This window comes from Musca vetustissima, unplaced genomic scaffold, assembly GCF_032173495.1.
Source record: "Musca vetustissima isolate MV318-11 ecotype Yass unplaced genomic scaffold, APGP_CSIRO_Mvet_v1 utg40097, whole genome shotgun sequence".
NCBI lineage: Eukaryota > Metazoa > Arthropoda > Insecta > Diptera > Muscidae > Musca > Musca vetustissima.
Window position 1 is genome coordinate 153,896 of NW_026874847.1, and position 13,518 is coordinate 167,413.

At 36.7% G+C, this 13,518-nt stretch overlaps 2 non-coding genes across 2 annotated transcripts; both read right to left on the bottom strand.

Moving 5' to 3' along the window:
- Window positions 1–7,038: 7,038 nt before the first annotated feature.
- Trnas-uga (transfer RNA serine (anticodon UGA)) lies at window positions 7,039–7,120 on the bottom strand. Its single transcript has one exon. It is a non-coding gene; the product is annotated as a tRNA-Ser (tRNA).
- Window positions 7,121–7,279: 159 nt separating this feature from the next.
- On the bottom strand, window positions 7,280–7,351 carry Trnag-ucc (transfer RNA glycine (anticodon UCC)). The gene has a single exon. It is a non-coding gene; the product is annotated as a tRNA-Gly (tRNA).
- Window positions 7,352–13,518: the final 6,167 nt, after the last annotated feature.

Genomic DNA, 13,518 nt, shown 5'->3' on the forward strand with positions numbered 1-13,518 from the left:
ACTTATTGGTACGAAAAGTACTAAATGGTAAAAAATTTAGTACAATTTAGATTTTGCTTGAACGGATAGAGCTGAAAACATACAATTTGGAATTCAGATTACTGTTAACGATTAAGCTATAGAGAGCGGATAGGGCTGAGATCCTGAAGTTTTGAATTAAAATTACAGTTGGAATACATGATTAAGATATGTCGGTTGTTTTGAAATTTCGTCATTATGTGTACAAAAAGGTACTAAATTTGGTACAATTTAGATTTGAGTGAACGGATAGAGATGGAAAACTTAAATTTGGAATGAAAATTATTGGAATTTCGCACTTATGAATACGAGAAGCACTAAATGGTACTAAATATTGCACAATTCATTTTGTGTGAGCGGGAGTCCTAAAATTTTAAATTTAAATTAAGGTTGGAGATAGGATTGAGACATGGAGGTAGTTTTGAAAATGCGAAAATGCGGATAGAAATGGAAAACTTATATTTGAAAATAAAATTACTGCTAGAATACGGGATTGAGACAGTACGAGAAGTACTAAATATGGTACAATTTGGATCTATATGAACGGATAGGGCTGGGATCGTATTTACGTATGCGAGAAGTAATAATGGTACTAAATTTGGTACAATTTGAATGTTGGTGGACGGATAGAACTGGAATCCGTAAATGCGGACTTGAGGTTATTATTGGAGTGCATGACCGAGGTAGTTTAGGAAATTTGTACTTATGGGTACGAAAAGCAACAAAATTGGTACAATTTGGACTTCGGAACTTGAATCCTGAAAGTTGCAACTAGGTTACTGTGGGAGTGTATGATTGGTATCTGGTACAATTTGGTGAAAAGACAGAGCTGGAATTCTTAAATTTGGACATACGATTGCTATTTGAAATCAGGTTTAGAATATTGATAGCTTTGAAATGTGGGTACGAAAAGTACAGAATGGTTCCAAATCTGGAACAATTTGGTTTTTAATGAACAAACAGAGGTGGAATAATTAAATTTAGACTTACTATCATTATTTGAAAGCAGGATTGAGGTACATTTGGAAATTCGTACTTTTGAGTACAAAAAGTACTAAATTTGGTGCAATTTGGACTTTGGTGGAATTAAGATTATTGTTAAACTGTAGGATTTATGTAGTTTTAGAAATGTTTTCTTATGAGCATGAAAAGTTCCAAATGTGAAACAATTTTGATTTGGTTGAATCCTGAGATTTTGAATTTAGATTACTGTTGAAGTGTAGTTTTGAGTTATGGGGACAACTTTGGAAACTCAATTTTTTATGTAATAAATTTATAGTAAATTAAACACAAAATATACTAAATTTGAAATGTGGGTCACTGACGGGGAGTTAGAAATAAAATTTTAGTAATAACTGGTACTGAATTTAGTAGTGGTGATGAGGATCAGTGACGACATCCGAAACTGTAGTCTTCCCAGCCTTACCTCTTGGCGGACAATGCTAATAAAAGTCGTTTTTTTATAAAAACAACAAATTGGGATTAAGCCTGACTATTAAAAAAAACAAACACTTTTTTGTATTCCCTTTCCGCATACGAAGTAGCGGATTGTCCGTCCATCCGCCTATCTGTCAGCCATTGTTAAATTGTAAACGAAGTACATGTCGCATTTTTGCATCAAATTCCCCAGGTATATATGAGTGGGATGTTATTTAGCACACCGTACAAAATTATGTCTATAATGACGAATGTTGTTTCGTTGATTATGTCGTCGGTTATGATTTGGGTATAGCTCCCATATATATTTACACTGAGGTAAATTACACAACTGGCGAGCTTGATTGATTCAAGTCTTTGAGAATTAACTTCTTCTCACTTCCTTAAAATGTCATGTGGAGCTAAGGATGTTTGTTTAACTTTAAAATGTTATAAAGGGGTCATAGAAATTTGGGAGGGTGTCATTTTCATCGTTGCTAACAGTTGACTAGAAATCCAGTTGATGTAACCATTGCATTGTCCTATTACGGCATAGTTGCTTGGCTTTTGTTTGTCAACAATTAGAATATGGTGACGATGGATATCTTCAACAATGTCCACTGTCATGAGAGATGTTTTCGAATGTTAATTTTGGACTATGGCAATATTGACAATCATCATGTCATATACATACATATGTTTGTATTTTCAAGTAATAGAACACATTTTCTTGATTTGTTTGTTCCCATTGCCCTGCTGAGTCAGTGCCAACTTCAATATTAGAAGAAAGGAAGGAAGAAAAAAAAAACGTTTTAAAAAGTAAACAAATTGTCTGAAAATACAAAGAAGAAGATGTCTTTCCATTGACCATATATGTCTATTGGACCAGCTAAATTAAAGGAGAAAAAGAACAATAAGGTCGAAGAAAATGAGGCCTATAAAAAGTCTATGCAAAAAATTATTGCTGAATTCCTATTACCTATATTCAAGAAATTCTATTAAACTGCTAAGCTTTAAATTATATTAGGTACATATCGCTATTTTATTTACAATATGAGTACATATATGCTGATGTTATTATTGGAATCATAATTTCTTCCAACTAACAAGAAATGCCTTCGAGTTCATTCAGAACAAATGACAAAAGGCGTAACCACTCAAAGCTATGATAATGACAGTCATATATTTCGTAGTTGTGAATAAATACGACATACATACATTCACCAGTTCGCCGTATTGTTTGGCATGTCGATTTATTTACGTTAAGCCAGCCAGAAAACGTCTTCAAGTTGGCTGAACTAGTTCATTGTGCTGCGCCGAGAATTGCGTAAACCAAATTAAGCCGTTTTGTTTTTTGTCCTTTTCGCAGTAATGTTGCCCTGAATATTGGGGAACATCTATTTTTTTTTGGTTTGTATTGACTAGGTTTGCCACATGATTTAGCCAACAAGTGTTTCGCACTTTTTCTCCATATGCCTACTTCTCTACACAAAAACGCTTAGCTGAGTTGTTTTTGTCCATGGATTTGTGAAATCAATGCGGTTTATTCCAATGAAATGGTGCGATGTTGTGTATCGATTGCGATTAATGAGTTGCACTTAAAATAAATCGTGCCATAGTTTAAGAAAATCCACCAAAGACGACAGAACAACAAAAACAACAAGTGCTACGCGAACAACAACAACAATAACAAAAAAACATTGCCGGAGATTTAGAATGATTTTTCATTTAATACCAATTTGCACCTTGCAGCATAACTGGAAAAAATCTTCAATCTGGTCGGTTGTGGAAATTGAATACAAAATGCGGACATGGGGGGCCTTTGATGAAGGTCCTGGTAGAAAAGGAGCTGCTGAAGGGAGTCTCTATAGTCGAGCTGCTGAAAGGAGTCTCTATAGACGAGCTGCTGAAGGGAGTCTTTATAGACGAGCTGTTGAAGGGAGCTCTATAGAAGAGCTGCCGAAGGGAGTCTCTATAGACGAGCTGCCGAAGGGTGTCTTTATAGACGAGATGATGAAGGTATTCTCTATAGACGAGCTGCTGTAGGGAGTCTCTATAGACGAGCTGCTGAAGGGAGTCTCTATAGACGAGCTGCTGAAGGGAGTCTTTATAGACGATCTGCTGAAGGGAGTCTTTATAGACGAGGTGCTGAAGGGAGTCTTTATAGACGAGCTGCTGAAGGGAGTCTTTATAGACGAGCTGCTGAAGGGAGTCTTTATAGACGATCTGCTGAAGGGAGTCTTTATAGACGAGCTGCTGAAGGGAGTCTTTATAGACGAGCTGCTGAAGGGAGTCTTTATAGACGAGCTGCTGAAGGGAGTGTTTATAGACGAGCTGCTGAAGGGAGTCTTTATGGACGAGCTGAAGTGAGTCTTTATGAACGAGCTGAAGGGTATCTCTGTAGACGAGCTGAAGGGGGTCTTTATAGACGAGCTGAAGGGAGTATTTATAAACGAACTGCTCAAGGAAGTCTTTATAGACGAGTTGCTGAAGGGAGTCTTTATAGACGAGCTGCTGAAGGGAGTCTTTATAGACAAGCTACTGAAAGGAGTCGTTATAGACGAGCTGCTGAAGGGAGTCTTTATAGACGAGCTGCTGAAGGGAGTCTTTATAAACGAGCTGCTGAAGGGAGTCTTTATAGACGAGCTGCAGAAGGGAGTCTTTATAGACGAGCTGCTGAAGGGAGTCTTTATAGACGAGCTGCTGAAGGGAGTCTTTATAGACGAGCTGCAGAAGGGAGTCTTTATAGACGAGCTGCTGAAGGGAGTCTTTATAGACGAGCTGCTGAAGGGAGTCTTTATAGACGAGCTGCTGAAGGGAGTCTTTATGGACGAGCTGAAGTGAGTCTTTATGAACGAGCTGAAGGGTATCTCTGTAGACGAGCTGAAGGGGGTCTTTATAGACGAGCTGAAGGGAGTATTTATAAACGAACTGCTCCAGGAAGTCTTTATAGACGAGTTGCTGAAGGGAGTCTTTATAGACGAGCTGCTGAAGGGAGTCTTTATAGACAAGCTACTGAAAGGAGTCGTTATAGACGAGTTGCTGAAGGGAGTTTGTATAGACGAGCTGCTGAAGGGAGTCTTTATGGACTAGCTGAAGTGAGTCTTTATGGGCGAGCTGAAGGGTATCTCTGTAGACGAGCTGAAGGGAGTCATTTTAGACGAGCTGATCCAAACTCCATTTTCGGCAGAAGAAGTAATGATCCAGCGGATCAGGAAACGACCGAATAGTCGAACGGTGAGATATAATAGACTTTTCAACAATAATTCTTGGGGATTCAGTGACCGCGATTGAAATTGTCTAGATATTTTTTTCCATTTTTTATATAATCCCCGCCCTAATATTGGTATTTAGAATGTTTTAGCCCATCAAAAGTTGCTGTAATTGTATATTACGATAATGGGGCGATATCGCCAATTTCGATGTTGTAAAGTGTTTCGATGTGGCACTCTGAAAGCACTTATACAAAGGACCCACTTATTTACCTGTATATTAAATTCCTAGTTTTAGAAACAGTGTTTCTACAATTTAACAAATCATAAAAAACGTATTAGCAGGCAATCGATTTATGGAATTTTGAAGCCCCTTTACATGGTCGAGGGTTTTTTTTCAAAACCTGAGTGTCCATTTTAACGACTGGTATGCATTCTTCCAACGATATTTCAAAGGATCCAGGCCCAACATTTCTTGGCCCCTTTTAAACATACGCCTTGCAGATCTCTCGTTGGTGCTTCGGCAACAGCCCACTTACATACCACTGCTGAACAGTGACATACGTTTTTAAAATACGTTTCATTTTTCATTTGTATGAATAAAATGGCAAACAAGCAGCTAGCTAAGTGCACCGCCACCAATTTACTGGAATGAGAATTTCTCTTGGCGAAAATTCTGATCCTTTTCTTCGTCGTCGTCTTCTTATTCATCGACTTGGCTGCTTCTAACCCATTCCACCCATGGTATTGAGTTTAGCTAGTGGTGCGTGGTATGGTACTTAAATGAGTGATTGCGTGTACAAGTGGTACGTAGCAGTGACTTACGTACAAATCGAGAAAGAGTAACATGAGTGGGTTCATGTTAAAGGATTTTAGGCCATATTTGTGATTCCAGTTAATAGCTCGAGTACAACAAACACACATACACATGACCGGGTAAGTAAAATCTATGGAGACCCATATAGTTGGAACGCTTTTTTTGTGTTTATTTGTTGTGATTAAGTACCAGTGATTTGTTTAATGGTGCATAAATCGGCTGCGGATTAGTTGCGGCGAATAAAAACGGTGGTATATCACATTCACATACAGCTGTTGGTACGCTGTACCAACACTAACAGCATGATGTGGAATGAACATAAACAAAATATTCGAACAGCCGCACTTCGATCACCGATGATTAGTGGACCAAAGAGAGCAGCTAGCACGTGTATGTAGTGTAATAAATCCTTGACTACATTTTTGAGTTCGTAAAGCAATTATTTTGTTTTGCCATAATTAAATGCCATTTTGACATTTGTGACATTCCGAACGCATTTGTATTGAAAACATGAGCCAATTGTAGAATACCGTTTATTTTTGGTATTTGTTGTGAAGACAACTAGTCATTCATAATTTGCTTTGGGTAAATTCTTTAAGGGAACCCCCCCCCCCATTCTCGATTTTAATTTTTCAAGATTTTCAATGGGCTGGTAAATGAATACAAAAGCTTATAAAGGCTTGTAACTTTGCACATATATAATTGAATATTTAAAAGAGAAGAAAAATAATTTACAAAAAAATTTTGTTATTGTTTTGTTGTTGTTTTTTGTAATTAAAGAAAAGTCCTTATTTTTGATGGCGGGGATGATAACTCCTCACTGGAACATAGGAATCCGAAAATTCCAACGGTGTTAGAAAGAGTACATGTCTGGCTCTAGTATGAACTAGGATTATTGACTTCGCTCTAAAATTAACAAAATGGTGGACTTTTGAAAAAATATTTTTGGAAAATCGCCGATTTTTTACCAAAAACCAAGTTAAAAATAAGGAAGATCTTCACCGATTGGCTTTATCCTAGTTCATACGAGAGCTATACACTCCCAGAGAAACGTTGCAAAATTTCGAACCGATTGAATTATTAGTTTTTGAGTTATCGTGCCCGCCATTCGCAAAAAAATTTTTAGAGAAAAACGCGTTTAAAGTTAGGGAAGCCCTTCAGCCGTCACTTGATGCTGACACAATAAATCGACTATATCTTCGAGAGTTCTTGAGATTTTCACTTGTAATTTTGTAGAGACATTATTTAATCAGTGTGGATTCGAATTATATCAACAAAAATTTTGACCCCGAGAATGGGGGGGTCCCCTTAAATCAGGAAAGGAACAGTGTTTTAAAGTCTATTCAAATTATTTGCGTATTTGCTAAAATTATTTGTAGGTGTTCTAATTGTGTTGAAGTAAGTATCTACAGAAGTCAGATCTGCCATTCTTAGAGGCAACCGAACAGGAGTTTTTGTAAACGCGGTACGATTGTAAGGTCGGACATAAGACAGCTTACATTTGCAATTCCTAAACAGATATGTATGATAACTTGTATGTTATAATTGATCTTCACTGAAACAAAAGAATTAATTCGCTGCGGACAGGATTCGAACCTGTGCGGGTAGAACCCAATGGATTTCAAGTCCATCTCCTTAACCACTCGGACACCGCAGCTTATGATCAGTATGTAGCAAAGCTCAGTAAAGTTTCTTGCTCTCTCTCTCTCTTTCAGAGAATTTAAAAATTAGAGCATAGCATTTTCAACCCTTAAAAATCCTTATCCTTAAAATATTTGTATTAAAATGTAATTATATTGAAAATAACAAAATAATGTGCGTCGGCCGGGAATCGAACCCGGATCAACTGCTTGGAAGGCAACTATGCTGACCATTACACCACCGACGCCCTTGAGCGTATGGCTCTTCATAATGATATGGTGAATAAGTTAGGTGAAAGTATTCCTTCATATGCAACAGTAAACTAGTAAGGAAAGTTCAAAAGTCGGACGGGACCGACTATATGATACCCTTCACCACTTTGGGAACATACAAAGATGTTAACATCTACAATATCCTGTAGATAGAATAGATATAGAATCTTTGGAGAACCATTGAGATGCATTCGGGCGAAATTAAATGTGCTACCTATATAAATATTTAACCCAATTGAAAAAATCCCATACGCATACCATTCTGAAATCAATAAAAAATTATATGTCAAACGGACAGACTTGGATTCTTTGGTGTACTATTTGTATGAAATCGAGTAAAGTTATGTATGGGGGCTATATATAAACACATGGACCTTATTGAGCAACCATTGCATACAACATTTGTTTTTTGTAATCACTCTATATTCAATTTAATACCCTCTGCCAAATTGGTGTACCATTTACAAAAAATCGAACGAAAATATATATAAGACCTATATCAAAATCTGAACCGATTTCAATAAACCTTATCACATATAATTTTTTCCTCAATTGCATTCGCTATGCAAAATGTTGCTCAATCGGACATATACTGAGAGTTTGGTGTATATATGGGAGCTATATCTAAATCTGAACCGATTTTAACAAAAATTCGCAGACATCAGTATGGACCTAATACAGTACCCTGTGCAAAATGTTGTCCCAATCAAATAAATATTGGGAGTTTGGTGTATCATTCTCAAGAAATCGGACGAAATTATATATGGGAGCTATATCTAAATCTGAACCGATTCTAACAAAACTATACATAAGTATGGACCTAACTATACATAAGTATGGACCTAATTCAGTTCTCTTTGCAAAATTTTGTCCCAATCGGACAAATATTGGGAGTTTGGTGCATCATTCACCTAAACTATATATGGGAGCTATATCTAAATGTGAACCGATTTTCTCCAATTTCAATAGGGCCAAATAAATGAACTGTTCTAAATTTCATTCAAATCGGATCATAGATGGGTGCCACATTAGTTAACAGTCGATAAAAAACGCATAAGAATGAATATTTCCCAAGCTTGTCTGGATCGTTTTAAGCGAAACAAAATGATGATGAGACATGGATCCGCCAGTATACTCCAGTATCAAAAGAACAATCCAAACAATGGGCTGAAGCTGGAGGAAGTGTCCCAAATAAGGCAAAAACAATTCAATCGGTTGGTAAGGTTATGGCAACGGCTTTTTGGGAAAAACTATAAATTCGGAGTACTATTACAAACTTTTGGATCAATTAAATGTGCAAATTCGAGAAAAACAAAAAAATGATTTGTTATCAAGACATCGCACCAGCGCACAAGAGTGTTTTGACAATGGCTAAAATCAACGAATTATAGTACGAGTTGCTACCTTATTCTCCTGATTTAGCTCCTACTGACTTTTACTTTTTCCCAAATCAAAAAAATCCTTTCTGGCAGCCGTTTTACCTCAAACCTCTATTTTGAAGGCCATGAGGAAAACTATTTTAATCAAAGGGATAGAATTGCTAGAAAAGCGTTGGATTAAATATATTGAAGTTTCAGGAGATTATATAGAAAAATAAAAATATTTTTGAAAAACTAATTATTCTCTTTCATTGATATGCTAAGAAGTTTTCGAATCGCCCTCGTATATTCAATGTTACTAATATTCCCTTCACCATGGGTTGTATTGCGATGTTCGGTTTTCAATTGTGGCCTATATATCGACTAAGAATTAAATTGTTGGTCCACTTCATCCCAATATTATTTGACCATCACCGAAAATTATAGGTGTTGTCCTTGACCATAACTTTAAACTCATGCAAAATTTAAATGCGATCAGCGCTATATTTCCACCATCTAGTGTGGTAATGGGTTACTAAATAATATCTGAATTCGTAAGCACCTGTAAATATTTAAGTGTATCTCCCACATCCGAAAACATACGACAATATAATTGGCATCAATTTAAAGGTCAACCACTCCTCTTGGATATATTATCAACTTCTCGGTTCTATGTCCTTCAGGAGTAAATATATGCGCTATAGAATACAAATGTTGCCATATTTCACACAAAAGTCAGGGTCTATTTGGCCCGATCACCTTTTCTATGTAAAAAATCAACCAGGAAATCAGATAAAAATATAGTTTTTGGTCTATTTCATCACTTAAATATTAACCGATCTTTAACAAAAATAGGTTCTTCATTGGGCAGAACCCATCCTACGTGCAAAATTTCGTGAATATTGGTCCATACCTGGGCTCTGTATCAGTACATATCTACATATACCGGTCATATCTCGACTAGATATGACCGGTATGATCGGAATACTTAAAGGTGGGTCTATGACCAATATTTCACGGCGTTACAAACTCCTATATCGTGTTTATAAAGTATAATGGACAGAAGGTCACACATGGCTAGATCGACTAAGCTAGTCGAGACCAATATTTCGCAGCATTAAAAACTCTTGGGGTCACACAAAGCTATAATACCCTTACAACATAGTTGTATAAGGTATAACAAGAAAAAGTCGTCGTTATGTTCGGGAGGGCGGAGCGTATGAGGTACCCTTCACCATGGGGGGAGGGGGGGTATGTCACTGTAAAATTTTGTTGCGAAGATCTGACTCCTAATGAGAGAAAATTCGACCAATCCCAAAAATACCATATACCGTAGTTATACATAGTCGAGGGCAGAGTCGACGTTTGCCTTTGAGTGTAGTCACCTAAGGGGTGGATAATGAATTAACAGGTTTATCGAATTGTTTGCACATCCACTAAATGGTCTTGAAATCACTGTGCCCCATTGACGATTAATGAAAGTTGATTTGTTACAAAATTTCGATATCCTGCGTTCTGGTTTGAACACATTTTATTCTTTACAAGCACTAACTTAATTAACATGTTACTTATTCGGAGTATGTGTCTCCATGCAATTGCCACCAGAGGCTATTGCCAGTTTAACTGCTGGATTTACTATATCTCTCTATTACAGCTGCATCTGCTTGGAAAAGTGTATTTAATCTTTCGAGTATTTTCTTTTTTGTGGTATTGATAAAGCAATAACATGATTTTCTTTAAGAAAATGGAATGTGTGTATGTATGCATTCGTATGTCTGTGTGTTTGTTTGGTGTAGTTCAAAAGAGACATGACTATAATAAAGTGATCTGGGTTCAGTTTAAGTTGGTTTAACGTTACACCATGCGTTTGCAGTGGTGGACTTGTATGGTCGGTTGGTCTGTTGATCAATTTGTTTTTGACATATTTTCCTATTGACAGCGCCTTAATGGATTAACATTTGTTTATGTCATGTTTGGCTGTGTAACCCCTTTCCAAGTGGCCATCCAACCAGTCAGCCTTACCGGCAGCCAGTTAGCCAGTCAGCTAAATAGCTAGTATGTATGTGGCTCGCACATTTAAGCGACAACATTATGACTTTATGTGGCCAAATGTCTTAATATTTTGCTGCTGATTTTTGTTGTCGTTTGCATTCGGATACATCCACTTCGAAGACATGAATGGCGTCTGCGTTATTTCCAGTTGCGAGTCTCTGCTCCACAAATGCGTTGAGTTGTTGATGGTTTAATCTTGTCTTTGTCGTTTGTTGTTTGATATCCAGGATAAATTGTTTAAATCGTTTATTTGACAATGGAAATAAATTTGTTTATGAATTGAATAGAAAGAAATATACAAAACGAAAAAAAATAGCTTTTGAATCATGGTAGAGATTTTGTTTGTTGTGTTTTGATAATGGAGTTATCATAACGCCTGTATTGGTGGAAATTACAATGTTATTTAGACTTGCATCTTGATAACATAATAAATATAAGAGTACGTTGCACTTGAAGTAAAAATATGTCATATAATTGCATGTACTAAAAGCGTTACTTTAAATAATAATTTTATTTTTGTCAATCTAACATTTTGTTAATCTAATTTCGGTACAGATTTTTCCAATATTATTGATGGGCACGCCTTGGATATATCACTGATATCATGGATATATCTCGCAGTCGACATCAATGACGTTTGTGAATTCATAATTTAATATTGCAATGTGAGATAGAAACATCCTTAGCATTTCTTCCACAAGCATGGATTCATCAACACCTGATTCCGAATAAGGTTTTTTTATCATAGTGGTAATGTGGCATAATGTGTTATTTGAGGATAAAACACACGTATGCAGACAATATTCAACATAACACCTTAGCCCCATTAGAAGGTATATAAACGGTAAAAAAAAGTTTCTCATCGAAATATTGGTTTTCTTTGGACCCAATCCGTTTCAGACAATTTGGAGTCGATTTACAAATGTCCGTCCGTCTGTCTGGACGGGTGGTGCGCACATTAACTCTTTCGAAGGGAGTAACTGATTTTATCCAAACTTTTGCACATCCTTATATTTCTTCTAACCTTAATTCAAGTTCGAAGGGGGGGGGGGGGGGAATATCGGTCCAGTGCTTTTGTTACCTCCCCCACAAAATTGTGCAAAAAACTAATTATAAAATATTAACTCTCTCGAAGGGAGTAACTGATTTCATCCAAATTTTGCACATCTTAATATTTCTTCTAACCTTTGTTCAAGTTCGAAGGGGGGAATATCGGTCCAGTCCTTTTGTTACCTCCCCCACAAAATGGTAAACATTGTGCAAAAAACTAATTATAAAATATTTTGCGAACGGAGTATTTGATGTGAAACAAACTAAGTACAACCAGTTATTTTTACCAAGCCTGGATCAAGTTTCAAGATGCGACTCTGGTACCTCCCCGAGAAGGAGTCAAAATTTTCAATATTTTTTAATCCAACATCATGCGACTGGAATGTCCGATTAGAACCAAACTTCGTACAACCCATTATATTTACCAAGCCTAGATCAAGTCCTAAGGGATACCTGCCCTCCTCCTACCTCCCCCAAAAAGGGTTTGTTGGCGTGATACCGAAAAGGGTTTGATGCAGTGAAACCCAAAAAATAAAGAAAAGAAAAACGAAATAGAGTTATGTAAATATTTTCAATCTTTATTTGTAATGTTAACGGGTTTCGTTAGAAACAAGACTTTTCCTTAACGTGCGTTAACGACGATAGCGAGAGATGTTTATTCTACGAAAGCGGGCAAGTGTATCCGACGAGAGTGAGATTGCAAGTGATGTTGCGATGGGCAAGAAAGCTACAGCAAGGCCGTGATCAACAACTACGACCACAGCATTGGAAAGCGCCTCTCTGCATCCGAACTAAGCGAATGTGGCTTCCAGGAGATATAGTAGAAGAGAGCGAAAATCTCCCCTACAATCCGAACTAGGCGAATGAGGCTCCTGGAAGATATGCAGAGAAGATTTCCCCATTGGGCTCCAAAGAGCGGCCAATTAATATCTTTACCGATTGGCTTTATCCTAGTTCATACGATAGCTACACACTCACATAGAAACGTGTAAAAATTTGAAGTCGATTGGGTTATTAGTTTTTGAGTTATCATGCCCGCCATTCGCAAAAAAAATGTTTAGAGAAAAACGCGTTTAAAGTTTGAGAAGCCCTTCAGCCGTCACTTAATGCTGACACAATAAATCGGCTATATCTTCAAGACTTCTTGAGATTTTCATTATAAATTTTGTAGGGACATTCATTAATTAGTGTAGATTCGAATTATAACAACAATAGTTTTTCATCGAGAATGGGGGGTCCTCTTAAAGTGGTTAATTGTAATGCTGTAGAAGGGGAAACAATGTATCGAACATGTACATTGCCGTAAGCAATGTATCGAACTTATACAGGGTTAATATTATATAAACTTGTAAATTTTATTTGAATAACAGATTTTTTAACATTAAAAGCGAAAGCGATCTTTGATAAAAACATATACCTTATATAAAACGAATAATAAAACCTGTGTGTAATTCCGAAAACCTTCTCCGCAAACCATAGGGTGATAGTATATATAACTCGGCAACACCGACTGACATTTTTTTACTTGTTTATATTAAAATAGTTTACTGAATTGTTCCACGTTTTGTCGCATTCCACAGACGATTTTGCCGATTTATCCATCTTTTGTTATTATTTAACATTAGGGGGATAATATTTAGTGTGAAGGAAGGTATTGTGATGCAAAAATTTTAGGTTCGAAA